This window comes from Stegodyphus dumicola, chromosome X1 (assembly GCF_044657685.1).
Source record: "Stegodyphus dumicola isolate Sdum_Otavi_A_Nest chromosome X1, ASM4465768v1".
NCBI classification, from domain to species: domain Eukaryota; kingdom Metazoa; phylum Arthropoda; class Arachnida; order Araneae; family Eresidae; genus Stegodyphus; species Stegodyphus dumicola.
The window spans coordinates 61,224,798-61,245,055 of NC_140780.1; positions in this window are offsets into that span (position 1 = coordinate 61,224,798).

Sequence of the window (20,258 nt, forward strand, 5' to 3'; positions counted from 1 at the left end):
TTTCGCCTTATATCACACTGATTTACTGAAGATTTCATAGAAATTCTATAGATTGAAACAGCGGCAAATATATAAATTCTCTTCTCCGCCTTCCTAGCCTCGTATTAATTGAGGATACAAGAGAAAGAAAACCTTTCGATAACAGCATTACTGTTTAGGATTATTTATTATACGAGTAAGAAATACTTGGCAAAGATTCCATGGCTTGGTCCAAATGTATGGTTATAAATTATGTCCAGGAGCTTCAGAGATTAGATAACAAAAATGGTTTTTGAATTTTTTTTTCTGTTCATTATTGTTAACAAGATGAACTGGAACTTCTTTAATAGGGAAAAATTATTAAAAATAGTTTTTTGAAGTAAAATTATAAAAAAATTCAACATTTCATAAAATTTTCAATTAGTGCATTCATATAAATGACTTAAATTTAGAACTGCAAAATACTAAGCAAAATGAAAGGAATTCTCTGAATCCAGCTGCACTGAAAAAAGCTGCAATTATGAAAATTTTCTTGAAAACTCCAAGTCCAGCAACTATGTTCATTGACATTGACAGTAGTTAATGAATTATTACCTTTCAACTGATTCATAGAATTATCATTTTCAATCTGAATGCCTTTAGCATTCTTCAGTTACTCATATTTTTATAAAGGAATATGCTGCAAGTTTTAAAAATGCACTTCCGACACTCGTAGAATTATGCACAATTCTTCCGCTTCTTGTTTTTTTTTTTTTTTTTTTTTTTTTTTTTTTTTTCATGAGAAAACAAATTTTCCAAAAAGCTAACAAAAATAATGTGCTGATGAATTGCCTTTCGAAAAGGATATAACCTTTCAATACATTTTCCCAAACATGCTAAGAATGCCTAATTTCTTCATAATATATAAAAATTGCTATGCTATCTTAATATTTTATTCTCTTAATGTGAACTAAATTTAAGGTCGGAAAAGGGAAGAAACTGAAAGAAAACTAAATTTCATTTTATTGTTAAAATACTGATTTCTGTAAGGACATATACTAGACTTTGTTCTTAAAATTATCTTTCCAAAGTCTCTTAACGTAAGCTTTAATTCAAACCGATACAAATAAAAGCACATTGCTGTGACCCCTGATATTCACGAATGAGTTTGTGTTTAAAATGCTTTTACGTGGATGAGACATAAACTCATCAAATACGTGACTAGATGAGAATACCCGACACTGATAGTAAACATGCCTGACAGGTTGCATTCTCTGCAACTGTTGCTGTAACTCATGCGTGAATTTCGTTGTTGGGATAATAGTAGGATAAAAGTTTAATGATAGGGTGGGTTGCTCTTCATTTGAAGCGCGATAAACTAAAAAAGTACTCTTTCTCTACTTTACTTTTCTTTCTTCTTTTAATGTAGTCAAAGCAGTATAAATTACAGTAATACCAAACTTACTCAAACTCGAAATTACGCAGTTCTCTCTTTCCTTTTAAAAATCTTGGAACGAAATTTCCCCAAAACCCTTGAATGCTATCTAGAAAAAAAATGTGTTCATTCCTTTTTCAAAAGCGAGACGAAAACAACGGAAGAAACTGAGCAAGGTCATTCAACAAAAGTTTTTTAATATTTCCAGGCCGTTAGATTTGTAAGTTGATAGTGATTGCAGTGGTCGCCAAATTTATGAAGCTTCTGAGCCGCCGTACCGTTTTTAAATCCTACTGTGAGCTACCCAAAAGAACTAACTTCTTTTTAAAAAATCATATATTTGTTTATTGCTTATAAACTTACATTGCTAGTAAATTTAAAATCAATTTTAATTAAACTGTATATAACAAAAACAAATTGAAATTGAATTGTAAATAAGAAAGAAATTGAAGTTAGTAATAAATAGCAAATGTAATAACACACATTTTTATCAGACTAATTAACATTAATAAGGATAATGGAATTCTCTCTCTCTCTTTTTTTTTTTTTTTTTTTTTTTTTTTTTTTTTTTTTTTTTTTTTAGTCATCAACAAGTTTTTAATGTTGGGGGAGTAGGTGATAGCTGCCATTCGAATACAGTTGTCCAAGTATTCATCAGTGACTCTGTTTCTGTACTTACGAGTATTTTTAATAAATTTTATACTGTAAAAAGAAATCTCACACAGATATGTAGAGCTGAACATTGCCTTCACTTTGAGACAAATCTGGACCAAAATTGGGTATTTTTCTTAAGGAACAAGAGGCCAAGTATCTTCCATAGACTGAAGAAAGTAATGTTATAAATAAATCATTTACAATTCCACTGCAGCAATGTCTTCTTGTCAGCGTCAGCTCAGTGGAGGAATCAAGGTTAGGTAACCGAAGATAGTTACCGCGATCTACCGAGGATGTCCCCGCGAGCTACTAGTAGCTCGCGATTGATGGTTTAGCGATCACTGAGCTATTGCATTCGCTATTCGCTTTGCAAACAGCTTACAGTCGATAGTTTATAGAAATGTGGGAACAAATCGCTTCTGAAAAAGCTGACGCCTTAGACTCAGATCCATCAGAAAAGCATATGATAACTAAAATCGTGACTGAATGTTTCGATGCGACAGATTTTACAGATTTTGAAAAAATAGCCTCTAATGAGGAACGTGTTCTAGCTGCAAGAAATAGAAAAATATTAGTTTTCTATGAAGAAATTTTGCATGATAAAAAGTCATTAAAGTGTCAAGACATTTGTTAAATTTGATGAAACCATCTGCATCGAAGTTACACCATTTTTGTATAGCATTATTTTTTAATACTATTTTAACATATATGATATATAGACAATTACTCAAGTAATTTATCAATTTTACTGCATAAATTGCATTTCACTCAAAATTGTATTAGCGAAAATGCTTAATCAAAATGAGTTCTTTGGTGCTCTACATTGGTTCTGGATCTTTCAATTCACGGAAATATTTGGCCTAACTTAAATTGCCAGTTTGGCATCGCCTTATTACTTGAGTAAAGGACGAAACACTTTGGTATTTATTTATTAATTATTGTTCATTGAACGGGAGTTGGTTTGTTCCCCTTGAAAAGTCAACTAATTCTGATCAATGGCAATGATTGCTTGCTTTTAATTTAATTTCTTTTTCCAATTGAGATTTTGTTTTTCATGATTTAATTCAAGTCCCCGTTAGACATTTTTAACAATTTACATTCAAGTTAGTTTAAAACAATTTTCGGAATTAAACTTACTACCTATGGGTTCACTCTTTTTAGATAATTCTACTAAAATTAATCTTTATTAAATTGGAATAAAAGCAAGGCAATTGCTCTATAATATAATAATTGCAACCGTGTGCAAGAGGTTTCCAAATTAAATCAAATTATATATATATAATGAAAGCACAATTTTGGAAGCACTGATGTAAGAACACTGAGACGTAGAAGCGTAGCAATGTTGCTTAGCGTAGATACTTGATACGTATTACAGATGAAGAAAACTGATTGAGTAGTATGCTAATATGTTGAGTTCATAATATCTAAGAACCTTGGCAGGCGAGGTGGTTTTAATTCCGTTTTTATTTCCAACTGACATTTATGGCCACAGTTCACTTGGCACTCCAATCGTGACTATTCAAGAACATTTATATTTTTTATATTATTGCGAAAGGAAGCGAGTACAACGGAAGCAGTACAGAAGTTCAAGCTGAAAGTGGAGCATTCATCCAATATGGCAGCTCACCGAGAGGAAGGTTTTGGTTTAGGTTAGAAAAGTTTCAGTTCTCAAAATTGTGAGTTTAGGTTCCGAATTAATTACGTCATGGCGTTGCGCAGGCCATGCAAGATGGAATGATCTTGAAATGCCGCAATTCAGAGAAGTTATTATGATTTTTAAAACAAAAAGGGAGAATTAAAGGATTATTGATAGTTTAAATTATAATTTTGATTTACATACTTTTTATCTTATATATTCCCCCCTTTCAGAGAGAAAAATACTTGGCGACAGAAAAGCCTTTTTAGAAGAAAGCTATAAGAGTTTTAATATAAATACTTTTTTAAGTAACAAAACATTGTAGATATCATTTTTAACAATAAATGAAAAGTGAAAATTCCATTGAAATTTAAAATTTCATTTTTCTGTGAAAATACTGTAAGGAAGGCCCCAATTGTTTCAAGAAAATACTGGAAAAGTTTACAGTTTTGTAAAATCTTTGCTTGAATATCATAATCATAATATTTTGCAATCCTTAATTTGAACGTCTTTCATAAAAATTGATGATGCCAATATAAAGCCAAAATTTTCTTTTACACATTCATGAAATTTGAATTAAAATTAATTATTTAACACTTATAAAGTAATCCATATTTTCTTAATTATAAAGCAATGTTAAACGTAATTTAGAACTTAACACATAGAAAAGCAACAAAATTCAGCACAATAACAAAATAAACTTTGATAAAAAATGGGCAAATCCTCTACATTGCGTGTCAACTTGCTGATGGCTGTGGGATGCTTAAATACAATTACACATAGAAGCCTCTGTTCCTTAATAAAGGTAACTAACTGGCTTCTAGTATCGTATAATTATCAATGTTTTCATTTATAATTTATGGTCATAAAAATCTCCAAGCTAGTTAAATTAAATGAAAAGCAAATATACAAAAATTAAAGATATATTAAATTCTATATATGCACAGACCCCGATTTAACGCGCTTTTCATCGGTTCTGCTTATCGCGTAATTTCGGAGTATTATCACGTGGGAGAATAGAATTCTGAAAACTGACCAAAAGCTCAAATTCCAATTTTAATTTGTTAACGAAAAGTAGAAAAGTTAAACGTGAAGTATGCTTTTACCGAACTAAAGTTCGGATCTGTGATACTTGCAGATGAGGTAGTTGAATATTTTATTAATGCGGAGCACACGAGGGCTATTTCGCTTAAGAAAGAGATACCTTCACGGAAGACATTTAAGGGATTTTGTCTTGGATTTACGTTTCAATGATGAAAACTTCAAAAACCTCATGCAGCCAGACTGTTCACTAGGGTATGAATGTCTACTGATGTTTAGAGGTTTTATATATTTGACAGTTAATGGGCCTGCAGGATATCAAAACTTGCCTAATATTTATTCCGGATATCACCTTCTACATGCAGTGCAAAAAATTGACAAATATTGGCATTATAAAAAAACTCAATGCAAATATTTCATCATCAAGTATATTAAAGTCAGTTCTTCGAACTTAATGGCAGTAGCAGCGCATCGAAGCGTTCATGACACTTTCTTAAAACAACCAAAACGTAATTTCATATCTGAGTGCTACTTTTATTGCAAGTAATTTTTAATGATATTTTTTCGATAAATATTCGTTAGATTTCTTTTTTTTTTTTTTTTTTTTTTTTTTTTTTTTTTCCTATTTTAAATTTAAGACACTTTCAGCTATTTGTTTTTGTGAATAGTATAACGCACTTGGTTTTCAGCACATATATGATTATTTGTGTAGCAATTCATTTCTCCAATCTGAAATGTATAACTCGTAACTTAGTGTGAATAATGTTATTCCCTTTATCTGTTAACTTAATCGTAACATGTTTGACTGCATCCGTTAACTGCATACTTCGTGCTGAAGGTTAGTGATAGTTAAAATAGGTTATTTGAATACAGCAAAGCTCACAAAGAATATCTGCCTAAGAGGAAGGATGCCTTCTTGGAAGACTCACATACAAACTAGTTCTTATTAACCTTTACAGGTACAGAAAGTCATGAAAACCAACAACGCGGCATGGGCTCGACCCCGGATCGAACTACCAGTATTCAGCAGTTTTTAAACAATCGGACACTGGTGGGGCAGCTGTAGAAAGGAGTTGAGATTTTATGTGTAGCGTTAGCTTCTTCATATAAAATTGTGATATGTTTTATATAGGTTTATATAGGTTTTTGTAACGCATTGTGGGTTGACATTATGTTGCTGCAGACTGTACTTTGACATCATGTTGTTACAACTGTATTGAATAGAATAGCTTGTACGTGAAGCGGTAAACTTTTAGCAGCTATACCCCGCCAGACATATTATGTAAACGGAGCTGATTAAAGGGTCAGCTCTCTGTCTGGGAGCGCCCAGAAATTAAAATAAATATTGGCAATATTCCAGAAACTTAAGTAAAATGAAATGCATTCTGGTGTTCCTATTTGAATCTGTGCCAATCAATGAGAACTAATAAAGAGTTTGATTGATTGCAACTAATTTATTAGGCGTCAGTTGATTGAATTCCTTTTTCCAAATTTTAGATATTAAAAAACAACATTTTTGAGAGTATTGTAGTGATGTATAAGCTAAAAAACAATTTTAGAGTTCGGTTTTTGTTTTCGAGTTGTAATACAACTTTATGCACATGCTTAATTCTCATTATGATTCACTAACACGACATGGAATAGGGTATTTAAACGATTCGGCAAAGAAGGACATTCTTATCCATAATATGCGTTTGATTAGAATGAGCTAGTAAGCAGGATTTAATTATTATATAAGACATAAATTTTTCTACCTTATGTACAATTATTGAGCCTTCTTAGTGTAACTAACTTACTTGATCCAAGTAATGATAAGTACTGAAAGTTCTTGAAATACGAGAAAAATATATTTTTACCTTATTTTCTCCACATTCTGCCTTTAAATCCTGTGTTTATGTATCGAATCTTTTCGTATCATAGAGCTATTAACCTTCCCTCACATTTTCGATTTGTAACTTAAAATATACCATTTGTACAGAGATTGGTGAAAGAAATGAGAAACGGAGAAGATTTGTATTCTTCGATTTCACATGCAAGCTGGAAATGTGTTTCAAACACTATAAAGCTAGCTGATTGTTATTGAAATATCTGCCATGTAAAGATAACAGCAATTTTATCATTCCAGAAACGCTTCATGAACTGCAGCCACCAGAAGGGAATAAAATGACCATGGATAAGAATCTCATTCTTTTGAATCAGCGCAGCGTAAACAGATGATTTCATGTAAGAAAAGAATAAATGAGTATGCTAAGAAAATGAAAGACCATTACTACTAGAACAATGCTTTGCGTGATACTGTTCTCCATTGTTTTATTTCATTCTATGAACGAAACACACAATGAAAGTTTTGACTGTACAAAATGGCGATGATAAGATCTAAAGAGATGGCCTCAAATTCTGATCATGAACGTGCTAGTAAACTTTATGAGAGTGTTACCAATTAGTAACAAAAATGCATAATTTAAATTAGTTCATGACCTTTCAAATAAAATATGTTCTGTAAAATGTAACAAGAGGGGCTACATGAAACCTTCCACGAAAGAAAATGCTGACAGAAGTCGGTTATCATTATTGTAATCATTATTATTACTAGCGCGTTTTCTGAACATTCCGTTATGAAATTCTCTTTACATAGCCTAATACATTCGCATTTTGAGACTTTTTTTCTGAAACCTCTTGTTTAAGATGCTAGTTTCGTTTTCGTAATCTTCTGTATGCATCTTGTGTAAATTAATTCGGCTAATCAATTAGTTGTATACTAATTGATTACAATCAATTAGTTCTATAATAATTGATTAGTTGATACTAATTGATAAGCTGACTTTAATATTTTCTATGCAGTCTCATTTTATAAGGATATTTTTTTCAGATATTTTTATAATGTTAAAAATACTAAGTTTCGCTACAACTAAAGATTTTATATTCCTTTTCACTATAAGTAAAATTCGTGAATTTTATACACTACCAGACTCCAATAAACGTTTTCAACTTCTGAAATCCGGCCCACCAGCGGCCAAGTCGCTGAACACTGGTAGTTCGGTCCGTGGTTCGAATCCCGCTAACGGGCTGGCTGCATGGGTGTTTTCATGCTTTTCCCTATGTGTAACGTGTATACGAGCCAGTTTCCTTAAGAAAGTCCTCCGCGAAGGCATCCCTCTCTTAGGCAGATAGCCCTAGTGTGCTTTGCCATAATTAAATACACGACCCCACAACTTCTGAAATCCACCAAATAATGTGCTTTTTCAGCATTTCCATATCTCATAATAATAATAGTAATAAAAAATAACTTTAAGTGTTTTTTTTTTTTTTTTTTCCACTTGTGCTTTTTATCATACCTGTCGATGATATTCTTCTACAATCTCAAAAGTCCTTGTTCTACGCTGCCCGATGAAAGCATGCTAAGGTCCTCAAAACAGAACTTAATATTTAACTCTATAATTAACTTAATTCTTACTCTAACTTAATAACTATTGGCTTTGCCCTCATCCCATCTCCAGTGGCCGAGTGGATAAGACCACCTAAGACTGGTTGATGACCCGAATTCGAATCCTGGCGAAACAGCTTTTTTCATAAGCGCTTTTTTTTCCAGGGGGAGCTCCTTATATATAAGAAGACTACGAACCAGTTTCCCTTTAAATATGCTCCATGAAAGCATTCTTTCCCTGTGGCAGATGGTCTTTATGTGTTTTGCCTCAATCAGCTAAGCTAATTTAGTTATTACTTCTCTATGTTAAACTTTGATAAATCTTCTGGCACGCAACGGATATTCTTGACCTAAAACTATCTCCATAATATATGAGGCTTTCGTGATTAGAACTAACATTTGTAATCTATCAAATTCGAGCTTGATTTTACACATGGAAGAACAAAATGCTTTTATATTTGTTTTAATAATGATAATTGTTTTAACTTACAAAAAATCTGTTCGTTTTCATTAAAAATTAAATATTAAATTTAAAATCATGTATTCTTCCTAACACCATCTACTAGCGTCACATTTATGCAGTCTTGATTTTAAACTATTTTATGCAATACCATTTTTATCTTATGACTGATATTTGTACTGCGGTATAGATTTTTTTGCAAACCCTAATATCTAACTTGTCAACACAGTCTTTACATTTTATCATTACTATTCAGAGTTTGACAGACTTCATAATTTTATTCCAGAGACTCTTTTTATTGCCTTATTATCCGATTTTACCCGTTTTATAATAACAGTTTATGTGTTAATTTGTTTAATCAGTTACGGAAAGATCTAATATGTAATCTGCAGCTGTAATGTGCTCCACTTTATTATTTTCTGTTTTTGCATGGCATGTTGACATCGCATAAAATACTGTTGTAAACTATTCTGCTTATACACCAATTGCTGAACTTCATAAATACCTGCATTAGACCAGTAATTAAACACAGCCAGAGAGTTTATGTAAGCTGAAAGCTGTTTAGGGGATAAGCTCTTTATCTGGCGGTGAGAAGGGGGTTGCTTAACTGCAAAACATTCGAGCAGGACTATTTACCTAAAAGGTAAGATGCCTTCACGGAGGACTTTGTAAAAAAAACTAGCTCCTACTCCCATTACACACACACACACACACACACACACAAAAAAAAAAAAAAAAAAAAAAGAGAAAATAATGAAAACTTCTATGTAGCCAGACCGTTTACTGGAATTCGAAACGTGTCAAATTATCAGCGTTCAGTGGCATTATCCAATCAGCCACAAGTGAGCCGTTTATCATAAGTAGTTGAGCAATAAGTCATAAGGGGAGCAATTGTTCTTTGAAAGCTCTCTGTGATGCGTCTCTTCCTATAGACAAATAGTCCTAATAATATGCTTTGCCCTGATCAGAATAATAGAAACCATTCCACAGTGTATAAAGTAAAAATTTTCGAATTATGGAGCATACTGATGATTAAACTATTGAAGCCGTTTAACACTAATAGTTTCCTGCATAGATCAGTTTCTGGAGACGTAAAGGGGAGCTTCAGGTTCGCTTTCATACTTATGTTGATGTATAATGTAAATTCGAACCAATTTCTTTTTTAAAGATATTCCACGAAGATCCCCTTCAAGGTTGAGCAGTTATACGTTACTTATATTATTTACATCAACATAATAAAAACTTTACGTAAAGTTCGAAAAGCCTGCGCTTGCTTTTATGGAACACGTATTATACCGGGATAAAGCATTGTTAGCTCTGAAACTCGAATAAGTATTGATCCTCTTCTTAGTGCTACGCGGTATCTCTAATTATCACGGGAAGTAAGTATTAAAAGTGTTTACAGATTTGAATAAATTGCGTTAAGTACAGGCCCATGTTGAATTTGTATTTAAGTATGGATATGGATGTGTTATATAAAAGCTACATGCTCTGATTTAAAATGCAAAATCCGGTCAAGGAAAAAAATAATTAGATCCACGTAGGTTTTAACGAAAATATGAATAAGTAAAAAATAAAAAGCTATCGATTTCCTCGACTATTGTACCTTTTTTTCAGGACCCGCCCCCAAAAAAAATTACCACGATTTTTTTCAACGCAAATATATTTTAAAAATTCTCATGTTACCTCATTTTTTTTAACTTTTCTCTCATCGAATTTGATTTTCTTCCATTTCTCTTTTCCGCTGCTCGTATATTAATAAATTTCGGCCACGGTTTCAAGCAGCAAATGGTACCGAAAAAAGGTTTCGAACATATTTCACGTGTTTAGTGGTATTAGGTTTATAAAAGATTACTTTCACTACTAGTTAGAAAAATGTCCAAATTTTCATTCTAGGAATGAAACAAAAGTTGGTAATTATCGTAATATATCCATAACTGAAAATGCAAATTTATTCCTAGTTCTGAAAAAAAAATTATTGCCTAATAGGTATGTAAACTTGAAACAGGGAAAATGAAAAAGCAGTAATTCCTTTTTCTGGAATTCTGGATCCAGAAAGAGAATAATTCTGGAATTCGAATTCGGGATCTTCCGACCGCTAGCCGAATGTCCTAACAATTGTACTACGAAGAAACGCACTAAGAAAGAAGAAAAAGACTTTTTAATCTTCCACTTAGAGGAAGACAGACTAAAGAGGAAACTCAGTCGCCAAATCCAGTTGGTGTTGGTCCACTGTATTTTAGTCGACCGCTATACTGTAAGGCCTATTACAATTTTTGGAGCAGGAAGGAAATGCAAGAAAATCAGCTCTAGCCGGAATTCGAACATCGTATCTCTCGATCTAGCCGGATGTGTTACCATCTAACCATGAAAGTATGCATTGAGAAAGGAGAAAATTTTTACTTGAGAAATTAAAACCAATGGGTGACAGCAAATTCTAAAACCATCCTGATAAATGCTTAGTTTATTTCTTGATATTGAAAATTTGTATTTCTTATTTGCCGCGGAGTTGGAAGCAAACACACAGAGCAAGTACTCATAAGCATAATCGTGACGCTGTTGAATTCCGAGGCGTATCAAGGTGACGACAGTTGCTTGTACTTTCGGTGTTGCAGTTCCCATATATTAGACTTAACAGTGCTTCACTGTCCTCTGTTTTTGAGTTACGTGTGAAGTCCTCTACCAGCTACTAGCTCTACTGGATCGTCCTGGTGTCGAAGACAGGGTAGCTGTTATTCGAAGCATTTTTCAAGACACAGGAGGGGTCCACATTATCATCGTTACTGCCTAAAATTTTAACCGGATGAGCAAATGTTCCCGATATCGTTCAAGAGCCTACGATTGCATGTAGGTTAGAAACCAGAAAGCATCTTCTTAACAATGTGCTAAACTGCTAGGGACTGCTTGTGCTGTGTTATGAACTATATAAATTTCAAAACAACAGCCTTCTTCACTTATACTACAGGATGAACTACGTTCTGTTATATTTAATTTATGTACCTATATATATGTACGTATATATGTATCACATCGGCGTGCCATCAATCGACTAAAGGGATTAGGCTAGTTCCTTAACATTTTTAGTAGTAATATTTTCAATTAAATTTTGGCATAACTTTTAAAAGCATTAAAAAGGCACATTATTTTACCTCTTTCGAGTGCTGCCGGACTGCACGAATCGGATGCACTCGAATTGAGTCAGCTCTACGCTAGGAAGGATCTGCTAGTTTTCACATGTTCCTATACCGGTCTTAAGCATGTTTTACAGAGCACGCCCAAGCTAGCTGTGAATCCGCTTTCTAACAATGCGCTAAACAGCTGTTAAAATGCAATCGATAGCTTGGCTACCATATTCATTAGGATAGCATATTTTTGAAAAACTCAGATGAAATAGATCCGCTTCTTATATTTTTATTTACACAAACAAGAACCATTATCCCTATTTTTCCAACACAGCTTCGAAATGATTAACAGTGTGCAAACTGAAAAAGAGTCTATTTTGCTGGTCTTGTGTTCCTTTTCAGATAGAAATGTGTTTAAGAAATTATTAAGAAGTTTTTATGACATTCAGGAGATTAAAAATTATGTACCTCTTACGGCATAATCAGTTTGATTTCCCTATAACGTATTTCTCCCGCCTTCTTAACGTGCCTTCGTGGTGTAGTGGTCTGCATGCTGGGCGCGTATTTCAGAGGTCCGTGGTTCGATTCTCGGCGAAGGCGTTGCTTATTTTTCATTTCTCCGGCTTCGAAATAACCTAATGTCTCTACATCCCTTTATCTCATTTTCATAAATTTATCAGATCATATTACACAGTATTTTACTCACTAGTCTTCTGATTCAAAAATCGTAAATCCTGTCATGGCGATCTTTTTCCTAATGCGACTACTTCCAAAAAGAATAATACTTTTGAAAACATAAACATTGTTGTTAAATTTTTGACATCTCTAAAAGAACCACTTTCATCCAGAACTAATACCATCTGTAAAACTCCTTGAGAGGAACACAGTTTTTTCTTACCTTTGGTGAAACCATTCACGCCACTGATAAGTACATACATACGCATAATGTATGTATAAAAATGCACTAATGGTAGAGTTTGGATTACATTTATGAACAACCAGCTGCTTTACATGCAACTTATTGGATTTAGTTATTCTAAATTTAACTTAATTTTTGACACTCTTACATTGTTCATAAATATGACTATCCTGTTATATTTTCTCGTGGCACCAAAACCCGTAAAAAAGTTACGAAAAACATGCAGAACGTTTGTTTTAGTTTTGTTAATTCTTTTCATTGTTCTTTTTCTTTTCTCTTATACTTTGATGTGCTAAGTTCTAGTTGATCCTTGAAAGCTTATAAATTTTTTGTTATTTTGTATTATATACATATATTCTATATAGAGGGAGTTTTGTAATTTTGTATTTTATACACACTCTATATATATGTGTATGTATATATATATATAGAGAGAGAGAGAGAAAGTAATAAATATTTTAGATGTTGGATGAATTAGATAATGACGCAGTGATGGAGTATAAAGATGTTAGCAGCCGTCGTTGATGATTTTTTTATTCTTGACAAGCACATTCTTAAATTAAAATATATAACTTAACAAGTGAAATCTGCGCCACCATTCTTAACCACATTTGTGCTTTTTATAAATCTACAAAGCATTTAGTTTCAATGGAACAAAGGTAAGAGGCGACATGTGTTTGTAGAGCAGCGGAGAACAAGCTTACAAACCAGAGAAGCTGAAAGGAAAAGTAGTTTTCAAATGAAGGTTTGATCAAGAATGATTCAATTATGGTTAATCAATTCCCTTTATCTCTACCGCCTAATTTACATTTCAGTTCACAAATTTTAATATTATAAGTCGTTGAAGCGTTATGTAAGTACCTAAGCCACTATTATTTATTACCTAGGAATCATAAGATTGTGTGGCTAATTTTAAAGTTTATATTAGTTTAAAGACTAATTTTAAAGTGACGCAGTTTGGAGGCATTTATTGTAAACATGTTACTATTTTTAGGATAGCACGTGGGAATAATCAAATAAAGGAAGAGAGTTACGGGTTATTGCAAGTTAAAGTTAGTATTTTATTAGACCTATTTTCTTATCTTGTACACACATACACATACCTAAGTATATATATATATATATACAGAACTCAAATGCATAAACATGAGGGTGTCGGGGACGGTTATTCGAGTTTTTTCGGATTTCTCTACAGAAATTGCTTTTTACTCCAAATTGAATTGGCTAAAATGCTTCATAAGAATAAGTTCTTTGAGTATCAGCATTGGTTCGTAATCCCTTCTATTCGATGAAATATTTGGCTTGACTAGAATTGCCGATTTGGCGTTACCTTATAACTCGAGTAAAGACGAAACACCTTCGTATTTACGTATTTTTATTAATTATTGTTCATTGAACGGGAGTTGGTTTGTTCCCCTTGAAAAGTCAACTAATTTCCGATCAATGACAATGATTACATGTTTTTAATTTAATTTTTCCTTTTACAATTGAAATTTTGTTCCTCATGATGATTTAATTCCAGTCCCCGTTAAAACATTATTAACATTTTACTTTCAAGTTACTTCAAAACATCTTTCAAAATATAACTTACCAGTATAGATTCACTCTTTTAAAATAATTATACTTTAATTAAACTTAGGAGATAATATAATCAATTAATCAATATTGTTTAGGAAATAAATTATTATATATATATGTAATTTTACTGTATTTTTTACCTTTAACTTGTATCCAACGATTAGTATTTTACTGTGTTTTGTAATTTACATTTTATTTCGCGTATAGCCTAATTTTTCACCCTTCAATGTCATTGTTTTTTAAAAAACTGTGTTGAACTTTTTCTTGGAGCCACAGCTCCTGGTAACTTTTTGGTGAGCTGACTACAATTTCTCTTCTCATTTCCTTAATTTTGCAGCATATTGCGCAAAAGTTTTTGACCAAATTGGTCTTTTTAGTATTGTACTTACTACCTAGCTTATTAATTATATATATATATATATATATATATATATATATATATATATATATATATTAAATTATATATATGTGTGTGTGTGTGTGTACATAGAAAAAGAGAGAGAAAATTGAGGAATATTTTGTTTCTTCTTCATATTAGCTTGACAGTTTTAGCAGATATAAATTCTATACATGCTATCTTATCCTTATCTATCTATATATATATATAGAGAGAGAGAGAGAGAGGTAAGTAAGTTGATAGCTACATACTATATAGATAGACAGTTATCAAGTTAGGTTAACTCAATATGGCAAAGCTCACAATACAATGGCTATCTAAAATGAGGCCTTCGTGGAGGACTTTCTAAGAAAATCTTACTCATAATACAGATATAAATTCGCAACTAAACATTTTAAAGCATTAAACTAATCTTGATTAAAATTATTTAATATTGATCGTTATAGATAAATATCCTTCAATTTAAATTCTGATCACATGCTTGGTTTAGATTTTCACTATCTTTAAATGAGATTCTTAATCCCTTATTTGATTAGTAACAAGAAGGCTAAGTATTGCAAGATTTGGCAGATGTCTACTACATGCATAAAATATTTGATTATATTTCTGTAATAAAAGATGACTTATTATCAAGATGGAAAATTTATTTTCTCTCTGCAGTGAATATCATCTACTTAATTAAATGCTTTTGTAAAAAGAAAATTTCGAAAATTTGAAGTAATGCCTAATACATAATACTAGTAATTAATATTTATTAATTGCCTAAGCCAATAGTAAAAAGCTTATTTTTTAAGACCAGTTAAAGTTATTTTAGCTTTAATTTACTATTACAGTATAATCAGGTATAATTAAGTTCCCAAGTCAGGATCCACTGTTTAAACGTGAACTGTTTTTACTCTCTAAAACTTTCACTTTGCTCAAACGAAAATGAGCACTGAAGAAAGATGTATTTATACATTTCCATAGTGGCATCGTGAAACAGAATTTAAAGTAAGTTACCTCTGAGTGTGCATTAATAGTATTGCGACAGACGTTAATGTCCCTGTCAGTGAAAAGGACTACGAGTGTAATCGTTATCCACGTCAGCCTCCATTAATACGCGAGCTGAAAGACGCTCTGAAATACGCAACTTACAGCTGTAAAGGAAACACCAAAATTTAAAGCTTCAGTGATTCTCACAGGTGAGGGATCGTAATAACCAACGTTCATAAACTTGGCTTTCATTCTTAGGCAACGGTTTGTGTTCGTGCAAGACTGGCCAAGAAGCGGAAGTAGTGTAGTTTTTTACTGTCTTTTTCCCTCTCAGCACTGGTTGTGTTTGGAGGCCAGTGGACCTCAAACACTTAATGAACCCTCAAAGCTTTTCTGAATGAAATACCGCTTATTGAGTAAAAGAAAATTATAAAAAAAAAAATGAATTAGAAAGACTTTGTCGTTCCACCGTTCGGGTTTGCTAATCTCATCTAGAGAACAGATGTGTGCGTTGTGCCTTCTGAATACTAACATTGAAGACATTTTGAAATAATAATTAATATTCGCTAGCAACAGTGTTTCCGTTCTCAGTCACCCTTGCAGCACTATTAAGCTTGTTAATCTGTCGGATTCGGAACAAGAAATTTTAATTGTTTAGCTTATTATCAGTTATTGTTACGGTTGGTTTACTGCAACACCTGCAGCAGCTAATGCAGAACTTGTTACTATCTTTGTGCTGAAAACTGGTTCAAAACATTAGTGAGTAGAAAGGCCATTTCATTTATATGACCTTCTGTCTCCTTAAAGAATTAAAAAATGCATGAACCGCTTTTGTATATGACAAACAAGTTTTAGTTTGAACTCTTTTTATAGAGACCTGGTTAGCACTGTTTTTGACACCAAGGAGGCATAATCCTTTTGCTCATTAACACTTAAAGTTCTTGAGTTTTTGCTTTTAATATTCTGTGCAAGATTTGCTATTCGAAATTCTTTAAATAATGCTTGAAATGTATCAAAACTTTGTTCTTTTTACTCAAATATTTCACTTTTACTTGAAATCCACAAGTCATCAGCAACGGAATTCTCTCTCTCTTTTTCTAAACTGGTTTTTTTCCATGTATAAAGTAGATACGGGTCAGTTTTCCTTAAGTCCTCCATGAAGACATCTTCCCATTAGGCAGGTTGCCTTCGTGTGCTTTGCCATAGTCATATAAACCAAACCATCTTCACAAATTATTTTCCATCATTCTACGCTTTTTCATAATTATTATCTAATGCAAATTCATCATTTAGTTTGCATTCTTGCAATTTCATATTTATAAAAAGCAACAAGCATGAGATATTCAAAATCTGCGCAAATTCTCAATTTCCTGAACAAATTTAAATAACTTTTGCTCTGCCTATATTAATTGTGACATGTAATTTAATGCCTTATGAAATTTTTAAAAACGTGTAAGTAGCATGACAAATTGTTTTGTTAGTTAATTATAGCAAAGCATGCTGGTCCATTAAAGCATTCAAATAAATTTGCATAAGAAATTAAATAAAGGTATTAAGAATTAAGAAATGTTGCTATTAAATGTCAAAATTGAATAATTTATTATATCGAAAGAACCATGTAAACTTTAATAAGATATGCACACCAGTGACACCGAATGGAAAAGATCACTAAACGCTGATAGGTTATTCCAGGTTCGGTTTCCTTTCGTGCATGCTTCTTTTTCCTCTATGTATAACGTCATAAGTACGAGGTAGTTTTGTCCATAAAATCTTCCACAAACCCTTCTTCGCTATTAATATTTGCCAGCAATGGAAGAAACTGAAATAAAATTTGTGCAGGAATTCAGAATTCTGCCACAGAATCTCTAAAGTGGACAATGAAGAAATGTGTTTGGTAGCCGATGTTGCCGAGATTTGTGCGATGGTGAGTCTTTGCAATTCTTCGATGTTTTTTAAGAAAACGTAGATCGCTGTGTACTTGGCCAGAAGAACAATGAAAAAAAAAAAAAAAGCAGAAAGACATAAAGACTAATGTAAATGTTTTATTTTTTTTAATGTTTCTCGTAATCTTTATTTAATAATTGAAATTTTTATTTTAAATTCCTAAAGTATGTCTCCTTTTCCAGGGTTGATAATGTTTGCCAAATAATGATAAAACATCCAAAGTTTGGGAATCTTTTTTAAAAAAGGTCGCAAAACTTGCACCCAATAAGTAACTTTTAATTGTTCATCCCTAAAAATTCGACAAACTACGCTAAGGTGGTTGCGTTAAGAGCCTTTTATAAATATGGACTTTCGAACCTCTTTAACCTTTAGCTTTCAAGATTAAATCGCCCTGCGGAACATCTCAATGACTTTTAACTCCCTTAGGCAAAAGCTACACACAGAAAGTATATATACTTTTATTTTTTTCTTTTTATCAATATGTATATAGTTTCCCTGAATAGATTTTTCCTACAGCAAAAATCGAACCAGTCTTAAAGATAATATGGAGTGAAGGCTTGAAAATGCTATATACACGCATTAAAACTTTGTCCGCACGTAGTGATATAAAAAGGAATTGATTCCTTTGAAAACTTCTGTGGCCTGCAGACTATCTTGCCGAGTGTTCTTCACCCAATGTGACAGAGTAGCTATAAGAAGTCTTCCACTTAACGAATTTCTCGCAGAATACGTACAGTCGCAAACTTTGTCCAGATCAACAATCTTAATACAAATCGTTGACTTTTTTTAGAGGGGGGGAATCAATGTATTGCATATTACATGAATTACAAAGATTTTAAAATAGTACTTCTCCTCTCTGGTCGGACTGAGTTATTTAATTATGATAAAGCACACTTGTCTCCTGCCTGGTAAGTGCTAAAATTTTGTATAAAATAGTATTAATATATTTATAATAATTTTATTTCCAGTGTTCGGAAAAAGTAACATTTTGGAAATAAAATGGCACGAACACAATATGGCTTCGCACGTAAAACGAATAGATTGTGTTTCAGAAGGAAAACGGGTGTTTTTTAAACAATTAGAATTAAAGAATCGAAACATACGTTTGTTTCCCACTAAAGCAAAAATGTGCAAACCCCTTTAACATTCTAAAAAAATAACATTGATTTTAAAAAAGATATTTAGAAGTTATTTACGCTCGAGAATTTAGAGCTGTTAATTACTTTTATATACAAATGTTGACTTCAGCTGTTTAATGGATTATGTCAGAGCCCTCTAGGGCTATCTGACAAAGGGAAATGATGACTTCAGGGAGAACGTTTTGGAGGGAAGTAAGTCCGCATTGACGTTACTCATAGAAAAGCTCCGAATACGCGCATTTTAGTGTTGGTATTGCTGGTATTTTTAAAATTAGATTGCAAATTCCTGATTATACGGTAACTATACGGTATTTAAATTTTGGAAGTCAATGTCTCTTTAGTTTCAAAATAGATTTTATAATGCACAGGATGCGTAATAAAAAGTCAGGTGCTAATAATTATTTAAGGTTCAAGCCCTTTATTGCACGTGTCCAACGTAACCTCAGTTGCTGGTTAAAGGAAGCAGAACTTCATGCTCTAGTTCAAACAGTATACCACAGTTAACTTTTGTCCGCCGATATGCTCTTTGGCTTTTCAACAAATTACCATGGAATAAATGGAAAATAAAGGACCATGGAAAATAATGTCTCTCTCCCTCTCCCACATACACCAAAAAGAGAGAGAGAGAAAAAAAAAAAAAAGACTTAGTGATTTTTATTCATATTTGTTTTTGCTTAAGATTCACTGGAAGGCTATCTACTCTAGAAATAAGCATGCGTTCCTTCCATTACATTTATACATAGAGAACATTAATACATAGAGACACACTACAAAAACTCCCTTACAGCCACGCCGTTTGATGGGAATAGTGCACTCAAAGAACTAAACCAGTGTGCACAGGTTTTCTTCATTCAGCCCCTGGTAAACTCAGATTTACTGAACGCATTGGCTTTCATTTTAGTATAATCATATTAGATTTTAATTACTGTACATATTTAAATGTCTAGTAATTAGTAACCATTCTGAACTCTCGTTCTATAGTTCTACCGAAAGATTTTATGTACTGAAGTACAAGTAATATACAACTGATACGTTTTTTCTAACTTAAACAATTTTTATGCTATTGCATTTTATTATAATTTATAATGCTAAATACACTGCAATTTTTCTAAATGAAAACATCATATCCAGATCAGGTAATTATCCTATAAAAGTCTTGCCATTCCAAATGCAAATATTAGTAGAACTGAGTCATTTTCACCTAAAGATTCTGTTCCAAGAATCCTTTCACAGGCATGGTAACAAAACTTGAAAAATGTGTTTAGTGGTGCACAAAAAAACAATACTGAAAATAACTGTATGAAATATTTCTAAATTAATATGCTATGAAAGTTGAAAAAGTATTCCGTAAAAAATTAGAAACGATAATGCGAAGCTTCTGTAAATTTACCAAAACAAAATTTATTTAGTCTCAAACATTTTTACATATCTTAAAACATATACATCAACATTAATGCTAGTATTATTAAAATATTTTAGAAAGCTTCATCCTGATTCAAAGTCTTTTTATTAAATTCTGGAAAATTACAGTTATCAAATAAATTTAGTAAATTATTTTTTTTTTTTTTTTGCTTTTACA